Raw genomic sequence first — 11599 nt, forward strand, 5'->3', positions numbered from 1 at the left:
CGAGAACATCAACACAAGAAGGAAAGATACTTACTTCCGTTACAGCAGCCACTCAATATCACAAAAGACCATGCAAAATATTCTACAACAATCTGCTTCATAACATAAAAAACTGCTAAGTTCCCAAAAAGTATCCAATCAATGAAAGAAAACTGGTTGAAAAGGGAGAACTCTCTACAGTCTCACAGAATTATAGGAAAATAACAGCAAAACTTGGAAGCATACACACTCAATAATGCTCAATATGGATACACTTCACATGCAATCCCCTGCAAAAGGCACATAGCAGACTCTCATCTGAACTTGGACACCAAAAACACCACTTTTGGATTACTAATACTCATAAATACTACATTGCCTGCCCTTGATTGAATAGCGTGGATGCAAACTTCATAGCAAAATATTGAAAAACGTCAGATGTATGTTCGTATAAGTGTGTAAATATGTGTGTGTGAGTGTGTGTGTAGCGTGCGTGCGTGTGTATAAAAGAGAATATATAGGCATTTACCAGAGTGTGGTCTTACATAAATTGATAAAAACAGCAATATAGAACCTGATAGAATAGGAAATAGTAAAAAATAAGGTTTTTAACATGCCAAAGTAATTAGTTTAGATTGTTAATTATAAGAAACATAAGTTAATTACAAGAAATATAAATGAAATGCGCTAAATAAGTACAATTGTTTGGTTTGAAGGTAGTGAATATATCGAATTTGTGCAAAAGTTTGCATTATAACCAGTGAATTAAACAACGTTTGCGTTAGAATAGCACAAAATAGGATACTTATTAGATTAATAACAAACTTTCTGATGCAGTAAAATATTGACTAGGGCTGAATGATTCAATTACTGTAAAATATTAGTCTCAGATTGAAGTAAATAAAGTGTAAACAATACCCTTTGTTTGTAAAATAGGGTTGTTAATTCCTTTGATAGCAGAAATATAAAGTTGTACACATTAATTTGAGAGTTTTAGCAATATTTGTCCTGAAATGGATATAAATGTAACTTGTTAAGCGTGCCAAATACGAAATATTTAAAAAACAGTACAGTATAACCTCAATTTTGAAAGCTAACAGTACTCTAGTGTTTCTACATAGGCGTCTGTAGTGGTAAAATACATCCAGTCCTTAAAATTTTTGGCCATCCATTCATCCTCAGCGTCACGATTAGTCCCAAAAGCAAAAAAAGCGAAATCTTGTGGTTGTTATAATTTCTACTTTTCATGCAATCACATACACTATAGTACTAAGTTTAGTGAATTTTGGCGTCTTCCTGATTGGTCTGTTAAAGTTAGTAATCAATAAAAATATGCGTACATAGAAAAAATCCTGAAATAGTTGGATTCTCAAAAGTATGTACAATCAGTGTTCTTGCTACATTTAGCACCTAATAAAATATAAATTGAAGTCTAGTTAGTGTTGGGCTGTAAAATGTTTTGGTACATGTAGTTACTTGAAATAGCAAATATTGGCTGTGTAACTGGTAAAGCCCTCAAAAAAATCAACTTCGTTTCCTCGTAGTACTCCCTGAAAGTGCTTCTTGCACGCTAATAATGCTCTGGCATGTGTTCCTATGCCTCCTACTAGCCTCTGTAAAATTGATATTGACCAGTTTTTAACCATTCAACATGCTGTAGAGCCTAAGCTTTAAGCTTCAGTCAGTGGAATTTAGTTCTCAGGGACATATAGTGATTGTAGAATAAAAAATAGAAGCCTCGAATAATACAGCATAACAGATACAAATAACCCCTGGTATTAATCAAACACTCAAAAAGTCAATAGTACTTGAAACGTACCCGAATAAAAGACTATAAAGGTAAATAGCATGGTAAGAAAAGTTTGGCAGGTGGACTTAAGAGCCACGTAGTCATCTGCTAACATCGACTTGTCCTGTGATTTGTCATTATATTGTTAAATTGTTATATTTAAGGGATGAAAGAAACAATATTAATAAACATTCAGTTATAGTACTCTTGGTAAAGGGGTTTCAGTGCTTAGAGACATAATAATTTTAGTTACAGTAAAAGTTTGGCCTCTTATAAGTGCAAAAAGTACAAATATTAAACATTTCATACAGTTTATCTAGAAAGCAAAAGCAAAAATACAATAACTGCGCAACATACTTAAAAAATAAGCAAACCATGATATTCTAGTGGGCCATAATAAGACTAAAATATACTCGAAAATACTCTGACATAAGGTTGACGGCTATCTGAGATCAAAATTTTCAAGCTTTCTCTCATGCATAAAGTGACTCTAGGAATCACTAAGCCTCAATAAAAATGGAAACATGCAGTAAAAGCACTTGGAGAGTTGTGGTGATCACATCATATGAAAAACATGCAAGAACAAGAATATATGGAACCCTACTCATATATTTAGGAAACTTTACTTACCCTAACAGTAAGAAAATACCGAGGAAACTCTAAAATAAACAAACTTTCCTACGAAGCAAACCAAAAATAGCGTAGTGGAAGTCAATAAACCCTAACAACAACAACAAGATTCAACAACTACATCAAAACAAAAACAACAACAATAATAATAATAATACTAATAATAATAGTAATAATAAACTTTGTGGGTACAGTTTTACTTAAAAGTACTTCTTCCTTAGTGATTAGAGAAATTTTTTAAATAAAGAACAAAACTCAAAGTTAAGAATTAAAAATATAAGATACAAAAGGCAATAAATAGAAAAAATAATAAAAGAAGTTGAAAAAATTATCTTTGCAAGTCAAAATTGCAATAAACACTTCTGCAAGAATAGATGAAATTGTGATATTAGAGTAAAAAATGGAAATAAACTTTTAAAATAACAAGTTAAAAGTTGAAAAATGTCTTTGTTAGTCCAAAATTTAATAAAAAATGTTGCCTGAATAGAAGAAATTGTGATATTAGAGTAAAAAAATAAACCTAAATTTCAGCTAAAGTTGAAGAAACACAGTTTGTGTGTCTAAATTCCCATGCGAACTCTTGCTTGAATCGTTCAAATAGCGTTTTCTGAGTAAAAATACACAAAAAATGCGAAATATTGTCTCTAACAGTAAAAACATCTGGTCAATTTTACGTGAATCCTGATGTTTATAAGGCAATAATCAAATGGACTGTGGTTCGCAACCCCGAAATAAGGGCAAATAGTGGATCGCATCCACTTTAACTTGTAGATACTGGAACTGAATGTTCCTAGTTCAGCCAAATTCCTTACGGATTTGGTTAAATAGTCTTTGCAATGTTACGAAAGGCGGCAGAAATACCGCGTAGATTACTTCCACCAAATAAAATTGGAACCTCAAAGAAAATCAATACTCGTGTGTAAAAATTTGGCGACACTTGACTTCCATTCAACTTCGGAAGAAAACCAAGCGATGGGGGCCGTAACAATAGAGAACCTTTTTTCCCCTCACGTGTCCATGAACGCGCGCGGTTTGGGGGTGCCGATGAATGCAACCACATAACAGGTTCTTCCGTAACAGGTTAATATTAATAACATGGATTCTGCTCGCATACTTCGTTTTCATATAGGATACATCGTTCAATTTCTTCGCCTTTAAAGCGAACATGTGTTATAATATCTTCTACCTCCGATCGAACGCGTCGGCACCGGTTGAATACGGGTAAATCCGGATCCTTAATTATACCAAATATGACTCACCACCGACGCCAAAATGGCCGAAAATGTATTTTGTACATTAATGGAAAAACCATTAATTCCAAGTTCCCACGTGTGCCTAAAGCACCCATGACTCATATCCGGCAGAAACGCATTAATAAAATACAACAAAAGGTTAGCTTAGGTCAAAAACGGAATACATAATAGTGTCTTTTGTGCACTAATGGAAAACCATTAATTTCAAACTCACACGTGTGCATGAGTCATCGATGACTCATCTCCTCCTCCACCCACGACACGTGGCGCAAGATTAAATAACAATAGCGTCACCCCTCGATAATGAATAAAAAACCCATTAATGTCAATTAAAAGGTCTATTGTTAGGTCTTATCTCGGATGGATTCTACTGGCTTAGTGATCGAACTGTCCGAGTTAGCTAGGGCCGTATACGGTTTGCTAGTGTTGTGTTAGTTCTTTTTTCCTTTGAAGTGCAAGGGAGGTTTTGACTACAATTACCGTGAGCCAGTGAAGATACGATGAAATAGTTCACGATGAATACACAAAGAGATTACTTTCATTGATATCAAAACGCGACTTACGTCATTGGATTTTCATCGATGGTTTCATGATGTCTACCAAGTGCCTACGAACCAAGTGCTCAGTTTTGAAATAGATTACTTTCGTAAGTGTTTGTACGTGAAATTTGCGACAAAAGTGGTAGGAGAAAGGTTACTAAATGATTTTGGTGCTGAGGTAATCTATAGTGATGTAGATGGTGATCATAAAGTTAAAGTAGAATGGGGCCCACCAGCGACATGTAATTGTCAGAATCCATGTAGTTCTAATTGAATTAAGTGCAGAAGTGATAAGTCGTGTCATGAGGTCTTATGGGGAAGTGTTAAAAATTGAAGACGAGACATACTCTGCAGATCACATTTACCCTACTCGAACTGGACGTGTCTTGATCAAAATGATACTACGTAAACCCATACCCTCATATGTAATAATGAATGGAGACTCCTATTGGGTAACATACCCTGGGTAGGTGCGTACGTGCCTCGCGTGTTCTGGGGAGGGTCACGTAGTGTCCCAGTGTCCTAAGCGTCGATCCTCTGGGAACCAGCCCCGCAGGGGGCCGGTTAATATACCCGCTGCCAATGTACCGATGGTATATGAACCAACTGTGCTACCCGTACGGACTAAACCAAGAGATTCAGCTCCATTAGTTGCAGAAGTCCCTGCGTCGGGAGATAACAATGGAGGGAACACGGATAGCCCCAGAATCACCGACGAGGAGACAGGTACCAGACACGAAGTTAGTGTGAAGAATGCACCAACAGGAAGGGAGGAGATGGAGCAGCCATCATTGACCACTTCAGAGAAGATGCATCACATACCCACGCCCCCACCCCCAAGAGGTCGCTATAGACGATTTTTCTGTGAGCATGTTTAAAGTATATAACACTTTTACTCCCTTTGCTCAAAGGACTGCCATAGCATGTAGGCGACACTTGGATTTACGTAATGTAGTGCCCCATCCCACGGGCAGACAAATAAGTGCCCAATTAGGCTCAGTGTTTGTCTGTAATGTGTATGCTCCGTCAGGAAGCCAAAACAGACTGGAAAGAGAAGATTTTTTTTCAACAGTTGTAGGGCCCGAGTTGACATCCCACACACTAGACACTATACTAGTGCGAGATTTTAACTGCGTAATTCGTTCACAAGATCAAAATCCAGGATACAACGTCTCACGTGCGCTCTACGAATTAACGCAGGGGTTACAATTGCGTGACGCTTGGATACACGCCAATGGCGAAAGTCCAGGTTACACACATAGCACCTCCAATAGTGCGTCAAGGATCGATAGGTTTTATGTCGCACCAAGATTTCAGGAATATATAATTAGTGTTCAAAATTTTCCAGTATGCTTTAGTGACCATAGTGTCCCAATTCTCAAAATAAATTTAGATTTGATCAAACCCCGACAAGGTAGCGGATACTGGCTTTTAAATAGCACATTATTACACAATGGTAGTTATGTCCAGCTAATCAGGGAAACGTGGAACGAACTCAAGACCTCTACGCCAGAGCAAAAGACCCTAATCGAGTGGTGGAAAACTCGAGTTAAACCTAAATTTCGTCAGGTCAGTAAATTTTTCAGTGCAGAGGTTAGTAGAGATCAAAGAAACAAATATATTTTTTTGTATGCAGTCTTGAATTATCTCCATCGTTTAGCACTGCAAGGTAATTTCGATCGTCCCTATACAAATGAAATAAAAGCGCAATTACTTTCTATACATAGGAAACGAAAATCTGCAGCAATAATAAAGAGCAAGATTCTTCCTATAGACCCTGACGAGCAAGCCACACTAAGTCACATTCTTCAAGAACATAAACACGCCACGAGTCACGTCATTCATACATTAACTTTAGATTCCGGTGACTTTGTCACCAGCCCTCATAGTATACACGACAGATTTTTGCAATACTATAGAAATCTTCTTGGTGAAGCCTTTAAACCAAAAGAAACGCAATGTAATTTTTTGAACTACCTACCTGCATCATTGACGGAAAATGAAAGAACTGAGCTCACACAACCGTTTAGTAAACAGGAGATTCATGATGCAGTATTTAAAGCTCCAAGGAATAAAACTACAGCCGAAGATGGATTACCATCAGAATTCTATCAATGTTTCTGGGATCTAATAGGAGACGAATTAACGAAATGAGTCAACGAAGTGTTGACAACAGGGACAATAGGGAACACCAGTAGCACGGGAGTTATAGTGTTGGTTCCCAAAAAGGCAAATCCCACGTTCGTCACAGATTTTAGGCCAATTTCAATATTGACTAGTGACATCAAACTTATAAGTAGGTGCATAAATCAGCGTTTAAAAAAATATATGGTTAAACTTATTGGCAATTTACAGTTCGTTTGTAATACGTCTCAAAGTATACATCAATTGCTGCAAACGATAAGAGACGTAATTATTACCAAACAAAATAAGAATGCATCAGATTCAATTCTATCTTTAGACTTTTCCCAAGCATATGACAGAGTGCGCCACGAATATCTGTACAAAGTCTTAGAAGCATATGGCTTCGGAGACACTTTTCTTAATTGGATCAAAACATCATATAATCATATGCTGCTAAAACTCAAAATTAATGGTTTCTTGACAACAAGTTTCAAAATGCGACGAGGTATACTACAAGGTAGTCCCTTGAGTAGCACATTTTACGTCCTCACAATAGGCCCCTTTTTGTTTAGTATCCAGCATCATTTACAGGGCATTTCTATGGCGTCCACCACAATACAAGTTGACAGTTTCTTGGACGACGTCACGATTTTTCTCAAGGATGAAAGGGATCTGTACAGTGTTAAAAGCCAAATACATACTTCTGAGCTCACATCAGGAGCAAAACTAAACAATCGAAAGTCATTCCTGATGCCCCTTGGCAAGGAGAATCCTTACACAAACAATACGGAGTTCCCTGTAGACAAGAAAATAAAAGTTTTAGATATAAACTTTTATGCAAATATCGATGAAACGATCGAAGCCAATAGTAAACTCACGTGCGAGAGGGCAATCTACGTCCTTAGAGTGAACAAGATGCGCTCTCTGAGTTTAAAAGCACGAGTAAAATTTATCAACGTTTTTGCTCTCTCTAAACTTTGGTATGTAGCAAAAATCCTGCCCTTCAAACCACAGCACTTAGCCAAGGTCAACAAAGCTGTTGGCTGCTTTTTGTGGCACGATACAATTTTCCGGGTGGCAATAAATGAGGTCACGTTATCAGAGAAGACAGGTGGGTTGGCACTAATACACGCGAACACACAGACAAGAGAATTGTTTGTACAGACTGGCCTTCAAACAGGTTTCTCACTGCACGAGTCAACGACCCAAGCATGTATACAGACGATAATACGGAACATTCCATTAGAAGCTCCCATCGATATCCAAAGTATCCCCAAGAGGTTTTTGTTTTATAAGGACATCGCTTTACAGGTATGCTACCAGTTATTACGACATGAGACAATTACACCATCTGTTAAAAAGTTATATAGTGAAATCAATAGTTCAAAGCACACAGTACCACGAATAGTCAGGTATTTCAATACACATAAGTGGCCACAGACATGGGAAAATGTCTCCGCCAAACACCTTTCAAAAGCTGGCCAATCAATATGGTACAAAGTGGTTCATCGTGTTATAGTGACAAGAGATAGGACATACCAATATGGAATTAGTGACTCTCCTAACTGTATATCATGCAACGTGCCAGACTCTCTAGCCCACAGGATAACGAAGTGTGGAAACTCCTCCACGGCATGGAACAAATTGCGAACAATGCTCAGTCGTATATGCCGCACCTCATTAACAAAGTTTACGGATACAGATATAGTTTTTCCTGATTTCAATTTTTTTCCACCAACAAAACAACGAGAGTAGTATAAAAGTATATAATACTGGGACACTTATAGCGTAGAAAAGAAGAGCTCATATGATTAAACAGCCCGCTTTGCCCACACTTAAAATTATGCCAAGATGCCTATAAGCCCCAATTCTTCAAGTGTGATATGCTCTTAATCCTAAGAATTTTGAATCCTAGTGTAGAAAAGAAGAACCCCAATAGACAGATTTGCCCACACTTAAAATTAAGTCAAGTACCCTTATGATTTCATTGTTTATAGTGTGTTATTCTGTCAAAATCCCAAGAATCTTGAATTCTAGTGTAGAAATGAAGAACCCCCCTCAGACAGATTTGCATATGTGTGTAAAAGCTACATCTGCCAGATTGTTGTCCATAAACTTGTCAAAAATATGCCCCCCTTGATTTTGTTTTGGCTACACTTAAAAACTAAAGCAAAAAGCCACCCTCACCCACCCACACCCATTTATATTTACTTCCGGTCCGGTAATATGCAGAAATCTTCTAGAATTGCTCTGTGACTCTCTCATTTCTTACATCATAAATATATGATTTTTCCCCTATGAGAATAACACTACATATAGTGTCATCAGGGAGTGTATCGTGGAATTCACAGATAATTTTAATGTTTGTCCTGTCATTAACCACAACTTGTTTTCTTTTTGAAGTGTTGATGACAAACATGGGTATCTGTGCTTTGAATTCATCTGGTGTGTAATACATGTCAGTATTGCCAGTAGTTACCCTTTTGTATGCTGTAAATGCTTCACATAATTTAAGAAAATCATCCTTGGACATGTCTAAATTATAATTTTCTCTAGGGAATACCTCATTTCTGCCATTTTTAAGATATATCTTCTTGATGTTGCACTTATCAAATTTACTTGATTTTTTTTTTTTATTATTGTGTCTTCCAGTCTGAAACAGTACCACCACAAAATCCGGCATGTCATATTGTATACTGGAGAATGAATTTGTAGCATCAAACTCATAATAAGTACCAGCGGCAGGCTTCTGTACACATTGATATGTATAAAATTGTAAAGGTACTTGTGGATTTTTTATTATATCAGCTTTGTATTTAAGAGCATAACTGGCTTCATATTCAACAACCGGGATTCTTAGCTCCATAGTCTGAATAATGCATTTGCCCTCATCAGGTAGGATATTAGGCAGAGCTTCCCCTGTAGAGTTTAATGTACTGTACCTCATCAAAGCATTATTATCATTGGCAGCTCTTCTAAATGTAATTCTAAAGCCACCCTTCCACATAATATCTTTGTAATCTGAGAAGAATCCTGGCAACAGGCGCATTGGAAACAGACCTGTGTGGCTCTTAGATATAATTTTATCACCAGCCTCAAATCCACCTATTTTGTAGTAAGAAGCCTCGGTTTTGGATAATTTTAGTGTGGCCAAAGCTGTGGAGGTAATGCCGGGATAATCCACTCTGTTTATAACAACACCATGCTTTCTGATCTCAATTTCAGAGAACAGATGCGGCACAAAATTGTCCACCAATCTTATATTTGAAGTTGCCGGATAATCTGTTCCATCGAGCTTTACAACATCAAATTTGATGTATAGATCTGCTCTTTGGGGGTGTATAAAGCCATCCCCTACATCAAGATCAACCTCAATCTCTGTGTTGGGTTGATTGAAATTTGCAAATGTCCTCCTGTTTGGGGGGAATGATTGTAGCTCATAACTCTCAATATTTTCCATTTTTTTTGTATGTATTTTTATTTAAATATTAATCTCTATGATTGCAGTTGTTGTGGCTCCAGCAAAATCAACTAATTCTTCTTTTTCATTAGTGACCATCAATTCAATGTTATCTATTCTATTATGGCACACAGGAAAATATAATGTTGGGGATGGAGTGTAGATGATGGGCTCCATAAATTCAGAATTAGGTTTAAATGTTGCAATGATGCCAGTTTGTTTCTGAGTGCCTATGCCATTTGATTTGGTGATCATACCCTCGGCCACATTACAGTGAATATTCAGAGTCTCTATGGCTAAGAATTTAGGTATATTAAAAGCAGTGTGTTTGATGGCTGGTTCAAGTTTTGTGTTGTTCTCAAAGCCTAACAGCTCTCCTACAGTACCCAGATCCACTGTTTCTGTAGCATATACAATCTCTACTCTGTGAGTGACAGAATTTTGAGTTAATACTATACCTCTGGGTAACAGAGCATTTAAAGTAGATAGATTATATTGCCCTGGAGTGATGACAATGTTTTGATCACCAACTGCATTTGTGTTGTTGTGGTGTGTAATATTAGGGATCAAGTACATGCCATAAAATGCTCTGAGAGCTATTGTTTTGGGATACACTATATCATCATGTAATCTGAGCTTCAATATTGAATTTTGGCTGGTGAGATGGAATACCCCCATGATGTTTTAAATACCACAAGGCCTTTTGAACATCTTCAATTGATGGTTTATTTATTTGAGACATATATCTGAGAACAGATAAACACAAATGTCCACAACTAACATCTTTGAAGTTTTGAACACGGGCATTATTCTAATAAAGATTAGCTGATTTTAGATATTTTACTAAATTTTCAGGTGGAGCACCTCCAAATGAATCAAACACAAATGCCTCATTGTTTAAATATTTAAGATAACAAATCCAGTGAGTGCCCTGATTTTTGTACTTATCCAAATTAACAATGCCACACTCTTTATTGAGTTGTGTCTCTGGTAAAGAATCAAACATGTACACACCTCTAAAATTTTTGATGCCCAGTGGCTTGATTAAAGCTTCAATATCTTGGTTTGTAAGCGGCTCTTGTTTTTTTTTAAACTTATTCATGGCTCTCTTAACACCTTTGCCTTGTTTCTCCATAGCCAGGTTATGGCGCTTCAATTCATCTAATTCTGCCTTATTCTTCTTGGCATCTATTACTGTTTTTGCTATGGCAGCTGATCCCCCAGCCAAGCTCCCAAGAGCCCCAAGTGCTGCTAAGATGGCTGGGATAGTAAATATGAAGCCACCCACATGTGATTTTTTTCTAGATTGTTGTAATTTTTTTAATTGGGGGGGTGCTAAGCAACAATTTCATACCATGGCCCTTGGCAATACAAGAATTGTTTTTCTTGCGCTGCTTTTTGGTTAAAAGACTATCAATAGTTTTAAGAGATTTAAGACCTGCATAAGGTATTTGATACATAACACCCTTGGCCTTCATTCTAGGTTTATTATATACATATTCACAGCCCCACCCCAGTTTTTGTTTGGTGTTCATAGCTATGGTGGTCCCCAATGCTGCTATTCTTTCACTTAAAGAAGCATCTTTGCTTACAAATCTACCAAATGTAGCCTCTTCTAATTTCTTGTCTGCATCATGTCTCTTGTCAAGATCAGAATGTGTGTTGTGTGCTATGTCATGGTCTCTACAAGCAGCATCTAGGGGATTAACACCAGGATCACCTTTGTTTAATCTATGGTCCAATTTTGTGCCGGGACCACAATACTGATAGCCTGGAATGTGTAGTTCAAATGGCAGCTTGTTTATAATGTCATTAACCAACCCCC

The sequence above is a fragment of the Lepisma saccharinum genome, chromosome 5 (assembly GCF_977018435.1).
Source record: "Lepisma saccharinum chromosome 5, izLepSacc3.1, whole genome shotgun sequence".
NCBI lineage: Eukaryota > Metazoa > Arthropoda > Insecta > Zygentoma > Lepismatidae > Lepisma > Lepisma saccharinum.